An 11,976-nucleotide genomic window follows, 5' to 3' on the forward strand; every position below is an offset into this window, starting at 1 on the left:
ATTATGTTGTCTGTGGATAATAAAACGTTCACCGTGACACATAGATTACTTTTTAAATAGTGAATGAAAAATAATTTAGCGTAAAAAAAAAAGCTATACGACTGAGAAGTTAGTCAACAATGATTACATTTATATACTAAAAGCAGTGGTCGATTAACTCACCATCTTGCTTTCCTATACAACCCATAATCTTTTATTTCTTTTTTCTTTTCTTTTCTCTCTCTCTCTCTCTCTCTCTCTCTCTCTCTCTCTCTCTCTCTCTCTCTCTCTCTCTCTCTCTCTTCTGCTTAACATGAAGTACTTACTTATTTGAGATTTTTTTCTTTCTTTTCGCAAAATGTTAAGATTTCCTTTTGAAGTACTTTTGAAGACTTCAAGACTTTTCGCTGTTTGAAATTCCCTCTTCGTGAAAGTCGACAAACACAAGCGATCGTGCATCATCGTGGGTTAAGGTACCATTCCGTACAGTATGCTGCATTTCGTAACTTTATGCAGTATTCTAATAGGAATAGTACCTGGCGAAGAAGGCAGCCGTGCGGTCAAGTTGACCGTGGAAGAACTTGGAAAAGCATATCTCAAAATGTTGCAGGAAAGAAGTTGAGAAGCGTATTTTATACTGAGAGACAAAAAACACAAAAAGCACCCACTACATGTTGTGGTATAAAAGAAAAAAGTTTGTTTTTGTTTAACGACACCACTAGAGCAAATTGATTTATTAATAATCGGCTATTGGATTGCAAACTTTTGGTAATTTTGACATACACTCTTAGAGAGAAAACCCGCTACATTGGGTTTTTTTTTATTAATAGCATGGGATCTTTTATACCATTGCACCATCCCACAGACAGGATGTTTTATATGCACCATGCCACAGACAGGATACTATATACCATGACCTTTGATATACCAGTCGTAGTGCACTGGCTGGAACGAGAAATAGCCCAATGAGCCCATCGAAGGGAATCTAGGGTACATCCCGCCCCATGTGGTGTAAGAAGAAGATGGATGGGATCAACCGATAATTTCCCCCGCCCGCTATCAATTCCGGTCGGGCTCTCTCTCTCTCTCTTTCTCTCTCTCTCTCTCTCTCTCTCTCTCTCTCCCTCTCTCTCTCTCTCTCTCCCTCTCTCTCTCTCTCTCCCCCCCTCTCTCTCTCTCTCTCTCTCTCTCTCTCTCTCTCTCTCTCTCTCTCTCTCTCTCTCTCTCTCTCTCTCCCTCTCTCTCCCTCCCTCCCTCTCTCTCTCTCTCTCTCTCTCTCTCTCTCTCTCTCCCTCTCTCCTTCCCTCCCTCCCTCCCTCCCCCTCTCTCTCTCTCTCTCTCTCTCTCTCTCTCTCTCTCCCTCTCTCTCTCTCTCTCTTTCTCTCTCTCTCTCTCTCTCTCTCTAGCTCTTCGACTGGTGGTGGGTGGGAGTCAAAGCACACTCTGACCCTCCTCCCTCCCTCTCTCTCTCTCTCTCTCTCTCTCTCTCTCTCTCTCTCTCTCTCTCTCTCTCTCTCTCTCTCTCTCTCTCTCTCTCTCTCTCTCTCTCTCTCTCTCTCTCTCTCTCTCTAGCTCTTCGACTGGTGGTGGGTGGGGGTCAAAGCACACTCTGACCTCTCCAGTTTCGGAGTTGGGGGGGATGCTCCCCATTCTAGAAAATTCTTGCATCCACCCTTGATTTGGCGCGAACTATCCCCCACTCTAGAAAAATCATGCATCCACCCTTGATTTGGCGCGAACTAGACCCCACTCTACAAAAATCATGCATCCACCCTTGATTTGGCGCGAACAATCCCCCACTCTACAAAAATCATGCATGCATCGTTTGCCAACAACTTTCTCGTCTGCCAGCATTCGGCATTGCATGTTTTATTAAAAAAAAAAAAAAAACAGACAGACAGATAGAAAAAAAAGGTCTGTTTATATACATTATGGAGTTTTTATGAAATCTCAGAACAATTTTAGTTTCACTTATCTCGCATCTTCCCATATCACGTCGAGGCTTTCCGCGGTTTTCTCGCTTCAAGACATTTAATCAGCATGTTTACAGTGTCGTTTGCGTCATATATTTGTTTTGTGAAGCTTATCATTATTTTCGTCTCTCTTTTCAGTGGCGCAGCCATTTTGCTGGTCTGGGTGGGGTTGTTATAAGACAGTTTTCCGAATCATTCGGGGGGGGGGGGGGGGAGCAGGCTGATTAATTCTTGCCCGATTTAAACACAAATGCCTGAATCTAGATAACAACATTTATTTATATTAGCATTACTGCCAAACAGTTGTATAGGGTTGCAAACTAATGACTACGCATTTGTACCTGGGTTACAACAACCACGACACCGCCGATACCGGATAGTGGTTAGTGGTTAGTGAGACAGAAGAGGGTGTAGTGGTTTTACACCTACCCATTGAGTTGTTAAAACTCACTCTGGGTGGGAGCCGGTAGCGGGATGCGAACACAGTACCTATCAGTCTTATGTCCGATGGCTTAACCACAACCCCACCGATACAATACCGGTTAGTGAGACAGAAGAGGGTGTAGTGGTTTTATACCTACCCACTGAGTTGTTAATACTCGCTCTGGGTGGGAGCCGGTATCGGGATGCGATCCCAGTACCTACCAGCCTTATGTCCGATGGCTTAATCACGACGCCACAGAGGTCTGTAGACATTTCAATTTGGGGTCCACCATCGCGTGCTCTACATTTTCTCACATCGGGCTGCCTGTCCTCCCTTGCGCCTGCCGGTTTTAGTGTGCGACCCTCTTTGTTCCTCCCGAACTCTCCTCCTGTCTTGTGCGAAGGAGCTGGCACCAGTCAAAACCGGTGCCCATGACAGACGTGCTCTGCAACATTAACAGCTTGTTCTGAACGAGCACGTTTACTTGTTCCCTTGTCCTTTTAAACGGCGGGGGCGAGACGTAGCCCAGTGGTAAAGCGCTCGCTTGATGCGCGGTCAGTTTGGGATCGATCCCCGTCGGTGGGCCTAAGGTTTCGAGCATGACCACCCCGGGTTCGGCCTCTGGAGGCCAGTGACCAAACCCGGGGCAGATGGGCCTATTGGGCTATTTTTCGTTCCAGCCAGTGCACCACGACTGGTATATCAAAGGCCGTGGTATGTACTACCCTGTCTGTGGGATGGTGCATATAAAATATCCCTTGCTGCTAATCGAAAAGAGTAGCTCATGAAGTGGCGACAGCGGGTTTCCTCTCTCAATATGGTCCTTAACCATATGTCTGACGCCATATAACCGTAAATGCAATGTGTTGAGTGCGTCGTTAAATAAAACATTTCTTTTCTTTCTTTTTTTTCTTTTTTTTTCTCCTCTTGTCTTGTGCGAAGGAGCTGGCACCAGTTAAAACCGGCGCCCACGACAGACGTGCTCTGTAACAACTTTCTCTTAACGTGCACGTTTACTTATTTGCTTGTTCTTTTGAAGGGCGCTTGCCTGATGCGCGGTCGGTTTGGGATCGAATTCCGTCGATGGCCCCATTTGAGCTATTTAGCGGTCTAACTAGTGCACCACGACGACTGGTATACCAAAGACCGTGGTATATGCTATCCTGTCTGTGTGATGGTGCATATCAAAGATCTCATGCTACTAAAGGAAAAATGTAAATGTAACTATATGTCAGAATTACTAAATGTTTGACATTCAATAGCCGATGATTAATATATCAATGTGTGCTAGTGGTGTCGTTAAACAAAACAGACTTTACTTTTACTTTTCCAATAGCCGATGATTAAAAAATCAATGTGCTCTAGTTGTGTCGTTTATATGCAGTTTTACACAGACAGAACAACACATACAACATCCTTTGATAAACTAGTCGTGGAACCTTGGTTAGGACGGCAAAAACCAAACAAAAAATAAACAAACGAGCAACAAACAAAACAAAAACACACAAAAACAAAACAAAAAACAAACACACACACACACACACACACACACACACACACACACACACACACACACACACACACACCAACAAATCAGAGAGAAGGTCCACCAAGGGGATTCGATCCTTTAATCCTGTAAACCTCTGGCGAGTGCTCCACACTGACTGAGATAAATCCCGCCCTGCCGTACATCAAATATGTCCGATCGTTTCACATCAAGAATCGGAACATCTCGGCTGTAGTCGGCCGCTTGTCATGGACGAGTGGGTGTTCACTGGAATGCATTATGATGATGAGGGTGACAGGCATGTGGACGGTCACAGATGGGAAAGATGAATGAGTGGAGGGGGGGGGGGGGGGGATAGTACGAGGTGGTCCATGTCTGGAGTTCGCATCTCACCAGACCACCGAGCTGTTACGGTTGGACCACAACAAATAGAATCTCATAGGTGACAATGTTAACGTATGTGGCTGAAAATATTCTATATACTAGTACCTTATTTAGCCCCCCCCCCCCCCCCTCCAAATCGTTACTGAAGACATTTTACACTTTTATGGCTCATTTTCGATACAACTGGTGTATCAAAGGCCGTGGTATGTACTATTCTGTCTGTGGGATGGTGCATATAACTGGTGTATCAAAGGCCGTGGTATGTACTATGCTGTCTGTGGGATGGTGCATATAACTGGTGTATCAAAGGCCGTGGTATGTACTATTCTGTCTGTGGGATGGTGCATATAACTGGTGTATCAAAGGCCGTGGTATGTATAATTCTGTCTGTGGGATGGTGCATATAACTGGTGTATCAAAGACCGTGGTATGTACTATTCTGTCTGTGGGATGGTGCATATAACTGGTGTATCAAAGGCCGTGGTATGTACTATTCTGTCTGTGGGATGGTGCATATAACTGGTGTATCAAAGGCCGTGGTATGTACTATTCTGTCTGTGGGATGGTGCATATAACTGGTGTATCAAAGGCCGTGGTATGTACTATTCTGTCTGTGGGATGGTGCATATAACTGGTGTATCAAAGGCCGTGGTATGTATTATTCTGTCTGTGGGATGGTGCATATAACTGGTGTATCAAAGGCCGTAGTATGTACTATTCTGTCTGTGGGATGGTGCATATAAAAGATCCCTTATTACTAATAAAAACAATGTAGCGGGTTTCCTTTCTAAGACTATATGTCAAAATTACCAAATGTTTAAGTTTCAGTAGCAGATGATCAATAAATCAATGTGCTTTAGAGGTGTCGTTAAACAAAACAAACGTTTTAAAGGATCTTTGAACTTAATCTTTTAAATATCTATTTACGTATGTACATAATTGACACGGGAATGTAATAAAAATTACTATGATTTTTAAAAATAATAATATATCGGCCAAAATAGTAATGCAATGGATGCAGCCATTTTGTGTTGTGTTTAGACCCAAACGCCACCTGGCGAGCTTGCTTCATATTAATTCGGTGATGACACAGCCATTTAAAGAGCACGCTCTGTATTGTGGTATTCCAAATTTTGTCCCAAACTATTCCCGAATATATAAAAACAAGCATGCCGGAACGATAGGTTTCTGGATTTAGCAAAACAAATGAACTCTTTCGCTATTTTTGCGGAATCGATCGAGTTCTTCCGAATGAATTTTTTCCCTACAGATGGAAAGGAAATGTTTTTATTTAACGACGCACTCAACACATTTTGTTTACGGTTATATGGCGTCGGACATATCGTTAAGGACCACACATATATTAAGAGAGGAAACCCGCTGTTGCCACTTCATGGGCTACTCTTTTCGATTAGCAGCAAGGGATCTTTTATATGCACCATCCCACAGACAGGACAGTACATACAACGGCCTCTGTTACACCAGTTGTGGAGCACTGGCTGAAACGAGAAATAGCCCAATGAGTCCACCGACGGGGATCGATCTTAGACCGACCGCGCATCAAACGAACGCTTTACCACTGGGCTACGTCCCGCCCCTTTCCCTACAGTTACGGACTTGGTAATATAAATAAAGTTCCCGGAACCGGCCGAGTTGTTTCGAATGAACTTTTTTCCTCCAACAGTTACGGACTGGTAATAAAGTTTCCGGAAGCGAATGAACTTTTTTTCGTACAGTTACGGACTGGTAATATCAATAAGGTTTTTGAAAACGGCCGAGTTGTTCCGAATGAACTTTTTTCCCCTACAGTTACGGACTGTTTTCCGGAATCGGCCGAGTTTAGCTTTCTGCGTACTGTTACGGTTGAACATGGTTTTCCCAGAATCGGCCGAGTGTTTCAAAACGTACTTTCTCTGTTATATTAGACAAAGGTTGAACATGATTTCATCGTTAACTAAGGGAATCTTATCTCCACTTATCTTAAAACTACTGGAAGAGAAGAAAGTTATAAAAAGTTATACACTAAAAGCTGTTGTCTGTTTAATACAGGTTTATCGTTATATTGCTGATATTTATCACCAGTTGGTTCGCTACATATGACCCGGAGACGAAATCATCTGTTAGAACCTTTGAAAGAGAGTCGGGTTTTCAGCGCTGTGTGTGTTCTATCGTGAATTTATTCCTAACTTGTCTGTTTTCTCTATGGATGGATAGATGGAAGTTGAAGTAAAATTTATTAGCAACTTCAGGCTCGTATGAACCGGATGGGTGGGTGGGGGAGATGGAAGGGTTTCTGTCCCCCATCACCCCCCCAACTTGAGGATGAAAATATTCGGTTTTCGGCGCTGTGTGTGTTCTATCGTATATTTATTTATAAGTTGTCCGTTTTCTGTATCTATGGATGGATGGATGGAAAAAAAAAAAAATGTTTTATTTAACGACGCACACAGCACATTTTATTTACGGTTATGTGGCGTCAGACATATGGTTAAGGACCACACAGATATTGAGAGAGAAAACACAGATATTGAGATAGCACATACCACGTCCTTTGATGTACCAGTCGTGGTGCACTGTCTGGAGCGAGAAATAGCCCAATGGGCCCCACTGACGGGGATCGATCCCAAACCGACCGGACATCAAGCGAGAGCTTTACCACTGGACTACGTCTCGCCCCTGGTGGATGGATGGATGCAGTCTAAGCTGGAGTAAACTTTATTAGTAACTTCAGGCTCGTAGGAACCGAGTGGGTGGAGAGGCCTATGCCCCCAACTTGAGCATACAGATGTGCGGCTTTCTGCATTGTGTATTCCATCGAATATTTATTAAGTGGGGGAAGGATTTAGTTCAGTCGGTTGAGTGCTCGCTTGAGGTGCTTTCGTCGCAGGATCGAACCACCTCGGTGAATCCATTCAACTGACTGTTTTTTTCTCTCTCGTTCCAACAGTGCCCCACAACTGGTCAAAGGCCGTGGTATATTCTTTCCTGTCTGTGGGAAAGTGCATATAAAAGATCCCTTGCTGCATTAAACCAAATTGTAGCAGGTTTTCTCTGATGACTACGAGTCAGAATTACCAAATCTTTGACATCCAATAGCCGATGATTAATTAATCAGTGTTCTCCAGTGGTGTCGTTAAACAAAACAAACTTTATTCCTAAGTTGTCTGTTTTCTGTATGGATGGATGGATACAGTCTAAATTGAAGTAAAATTTTATTAGCAACTTCAGGCTCGTAGAAACCGTAGGGGTGGGTGGAGAGCGAAGAGACCTGACCCCCCCCCCCCCCCAAACTTAAGAATGAACATGTACGGTTTTCTGCGCTATGTTCCATCTTGTATTCCTAAATTGTCCCTTTTCTGTATGGATGGATGGATGCAGAGTCAAAGTTGAAATAATATTTATTAGCAACTTCAGGCTCGTAGGAACTGGTGGTGGTGGTGGTGGTGGTGTGTGTGTGTGTGTGTGTGTGGGGAGGGGGTGATGGAGTGGGTGGAGAGGTCTGTGACCCCAACTTGAGAATGAAAATGTACGGTTTCCTGCGCTGTGTGTCGTGTATTTATTCCTAAGTTGTCCGTTTTCTGTATGGGTGGATGGATGCAGTTTAAGCTCAAGTAAAATTTATTAGCAACTTCAGGCTGGGGGCGGGGGGGGGGGGGGGGTAGGGGAGGGGTCTTTGCCCCCAACTACGGCTTCCTGTGCTGTGTGTGTTTCATAGTATATTAAACTTGTCTTCGAAGGGGTGGGGATAGAGACGGGGGAGTCTGTGCCCCCCCCCCACTCCCCACATACACACCTCCTCCAACTTGAGAATAAAACGACTTCCTGCGCTGTGTGTGTTCTATCGTGTATTTATTCGTAGAAACCGGAGGGGTGGGGTTAGGGGCGGAGAGGTTTGTACCCCCACTTGAGCATGAATAATCTATGGGGGTTTTTGTAGCTTTTTTTTTTTGTGTGTGTGTGTGGGGGGGGGGGGGGGGGGGTTGCGTCGTGTGAGTTCCATATTATATTTATACCCAAATTGTCTGTTTTCTGTCTGTATGGATGGATATCGGGGCGAGACGTAACCCAGTGGTACAGCGCTCGCTCGCTCGATGTGCGGTCGGTGTGGGATCGAACCCGTTGGTGGGCCCATTGGGCTATTTCTCGTTCCAGCCAGTGCACCATGACTGGTGATCGAGAAGTAGCGACAGCTGGTTTCCTCTCTCAATATCTGTATGGTCCTTAACCATATGTCTGACGCCATATAACCGTAAAATACAATGTGTTGAGTGCGTCGTTAAATAAAACATTTCTTTCTTTCTTTCTTTCTTTGGATGGATATCAGTCTAAGCCGGACCAAAACTTATTAGCAACTTCTGGGTCCTGTTTTACGAAGCAATACGGTAGTCTTGCACTTAAGGTGATCTTAGGGCGGGACGTAGCCCAGCGGTAAAGCGCCACTAGGACCGATCCCCGTCTGTGGGTACATTGGACTATTTCTCGTTCCAGCCAGTGCACCACGACTGGTATATCAGAGACCATAATATGTGCTATAATGTCTTTGGAATGGTGCATACAAAAGATCCCTTGCTACTAATGAAAACATGTAGCGGGTTTCCACTCTATGATCATCTATCAAAAATGACCAAGTGTTTGATATTCAATATCCGATGATTAATAAATCAATGTGCTCTAGTGGTGTCGTCAAACAAAACAAACTTTAACATTTAAGGTGATCTTAGCGCTAAGATCGCTCCGTAAAACGGGCCCCAAGTTCTTAAAGAATTGAGAAGGGGGAGGGGCCTGTCACTAACGATTCCATAGGGGTTCACAGAGATCTCGTACCCTCCTAGTCCGGTTGAAGAGCCCCTTTTATGATTTTTTTTTTTCGAGGGGGGGGGGGGGGGTACAATTCATTCATCTACAATAATTAAAACTAAATTGTCTTGAAAATGTGTCTCTGAGCATTTTTATTTTAAAATTTCCGGGGAACATACTCCCGAACGCCCTAAATATCTGGCTTCCTTTTGGCAAACCCTAACCAGAGGCGGATTTAGGGGGGGGGGGGGGGCAGGGCCCGCAAGTACAGGGTTCGCAGTCCGGTACCGATTCCAACCCAGAGCGAGTTCTTAAGGGCTCAGTGGGTAGGTGTATAAGACCACTGCACTCTCTTCTCACTCACTAACCACTAACAAACTAACAACTAACCCACAGCGTGCTTGAACCTTAATTGGATATAAACACGAAAATAAGTTGAAATGAAATGTAGGTACCCGATACCGCCCTTCGCAAGTATCTTTTTTTCGATTAAATCCAGTCAAAGGCATTGGTATGTGCTGTCCTGTCTGTGTGAAAATGCATATAAAAGATCTCTTGCTGCTAATGGAAAAGTGTAGCGGCTTTCCTCTGAAGACTACGAGTCATAATTACCAATTGTTTGACATCCAATAGCCGATGATTAATTAATCAATATGCTCTAGTGGTGTCATTAAACAAAACAAACTTTAACTTTCTTTGTGTAAATTCCTCCAACATCAAGCAGAGCACTAAATTTATTAAAAAAAAAAATAATAATAAAGAAATACTGTTTCAAATTAGTCTTCTGTCTTTGAATAGGATCTTTCAAATAGATTCTTGCGTTTGTTATTGTTCTTCGCCTTCGCGATAGAGGTCGCCTCGACACGTGCGACCCAACTGTGGCGATAAATCTCCGTGATATACCGACGTTTATCTATCTGAGGATGTGCGCTGTTTTCTTAAAGGAAATTCCAACTCTTCTGCCGTTAGTTTTATAGATTCGTCTAGAAGGTGTGACGTTCCGATTACACGGCACTAACGGAAACAGAGTAAAAACTAACACGAAACCCCGCGTCGATTCCTCTTCGGGCTGATTACAAATGTTTCTGTTGGCATTTAAAGCCACATATTTTGGTATAAAAACACAAGCGCATCCAAATATAATTTTAGTGAGGGTAGAGGGCAAGGAAAAAAAAAAAAAAGGTGTATGTTTTCTTTAACGATATTTCTAGAGCACATTGATTTATTAATCATCGGCTGTTGGGTGTCAAACATGTGGTAATTTTGACATATAGTCTTAGAGAGGAAACCTGCTACATTTTCACCCCATTAATAGCCATATTCAGTGAAAACTGTTTGCTAATAGGTCAGATATTTTTAAAATGGCAACAGATTCCAAATTGTAAGTAAAACAAAACGCAACGCCAAAAGATAAGTGAATTTTTATGCTCACCTTTGTTTACGGGACGGCGATATTCACGAAGAATGAACTATATTACAAAATAAGATAGAAATGGTCAGAAATCACGTTGGAAGACATCATAAAATCGATTTCCTCACGAAAAAAAAGAAAAAAAGAAAAAAGAAGAAGCAACGTTTGAGGTAGTCTACGAGCACGACGGTGGACATATTGACCACATTTTCGAGTAAACAAAAGTAGATAAAATTTCACTTAGCTTTCGGTGTATGAATATTAAAATTACAGTCCCCATACTTCAGTAGGGCTGTGGGGTTTGTTTGTTGTTGTTTGGTTTTTTGGGGGGGTTTGTTGGGCTTTTTTTTTTTTTTTTCTTCTTTTTTTTTGGGGGGGGGGGGGGGGGGGGCACTTAGCTTTTGGCGCCGCATGTGTTTTACTTACAACTGTGAATCTGTTGCTATTTTAACAATATTTTATCTATATGCTAACAGTTTTACTGAAGGTGGCAAAGATCCAAATAATAAAAGGTGTGGAATTTCAAAGTTACCTTATGCTGGAACATATAATAAAGACAGAAAAACAAAAAACCACAGAGATAGCAAACAGAGAGATAGAATGCCAGGTGAGTGTGCATGAATTTATGAAGGGTGTGTGTGGGGGGGGGGGGGGGGAGGAGGGCATGGGTTCTAGACTGGCTAGTACAGGGCGCGCATTAAAGGGACAGACCCTAGTTTCAACCCGTGAAAATTAACACTAAGTTTAGATAATCTACAAACCTGTAACACATTTGGATAAAGTTACAATTGAGTGAAACATGAGTCTGTGACTTTGAAATGGTGAAATACCCTCTAAAAATAGACTAAAACTCGAGTCCATAACTGTTACTTCTCAGACGCACGTGCGTTTTGAAAAATATGAGAAATGCATTTTGTGATTTTAAAAATACCAGGATGACCCAAACTACTTCGAATCTACGGAAATTGATAATCTAAACAATAAAATCCAAGTAAAGTATGATTTAAGTTATCAAAAACGGGTATAAAAGTCAAAAACATGCGTTAGTCTTTAAAAACTAGGGTATGTCCCTTTAAGTCAGTACTTTTCTTAATTGTGCAGGGCGAATTGCTTCCCTCTATTTAGCAAATGTAAAATGGCGGGCAAATTTTTTATGTTGTCGTTGGAAGATTTATTTGTTAATGATGCAAGTACTTCAGTCGGGATTTAGTGAGTACGGTAGGTTATACATTTTTGGTTTGTATGTCCATTTGTTGCACTATTTCGGTTGAAAAACGGCTGAAACATGGTGCCTCAGGTTTTGAATACCAGCTATATATAGGGTATGTAACTATTCGGACGTAGAAAGAACCACACTTCTTTCTACGTCCCTTCCGACTGTGGCAATCGAATTTTATAATGTGGTGGTGATGGTGGGGTGGGGGGGTGGGGGAGGGGGAGGGGTCGAGTTATGTTCCTCAGGAAAATATATTAAAAGGAAAAGAAGAACATTTGTTTGAGC

This window comes from Gigantopelta aegis, chromosome 13, assembly GCF_016097555.1.
Source record: "Gigantopelta aegis isolate Gae_Host chromosome 13, Gae_host_genome, whole genome shotgun sequence".
Classification (NCBI taxonomy): Eukaryota; Metazoa; Mollusca; class Gastropoda; order Neomphalida; family Peltospiridae; genus Gigantopelta; species Gigantopelta aegis.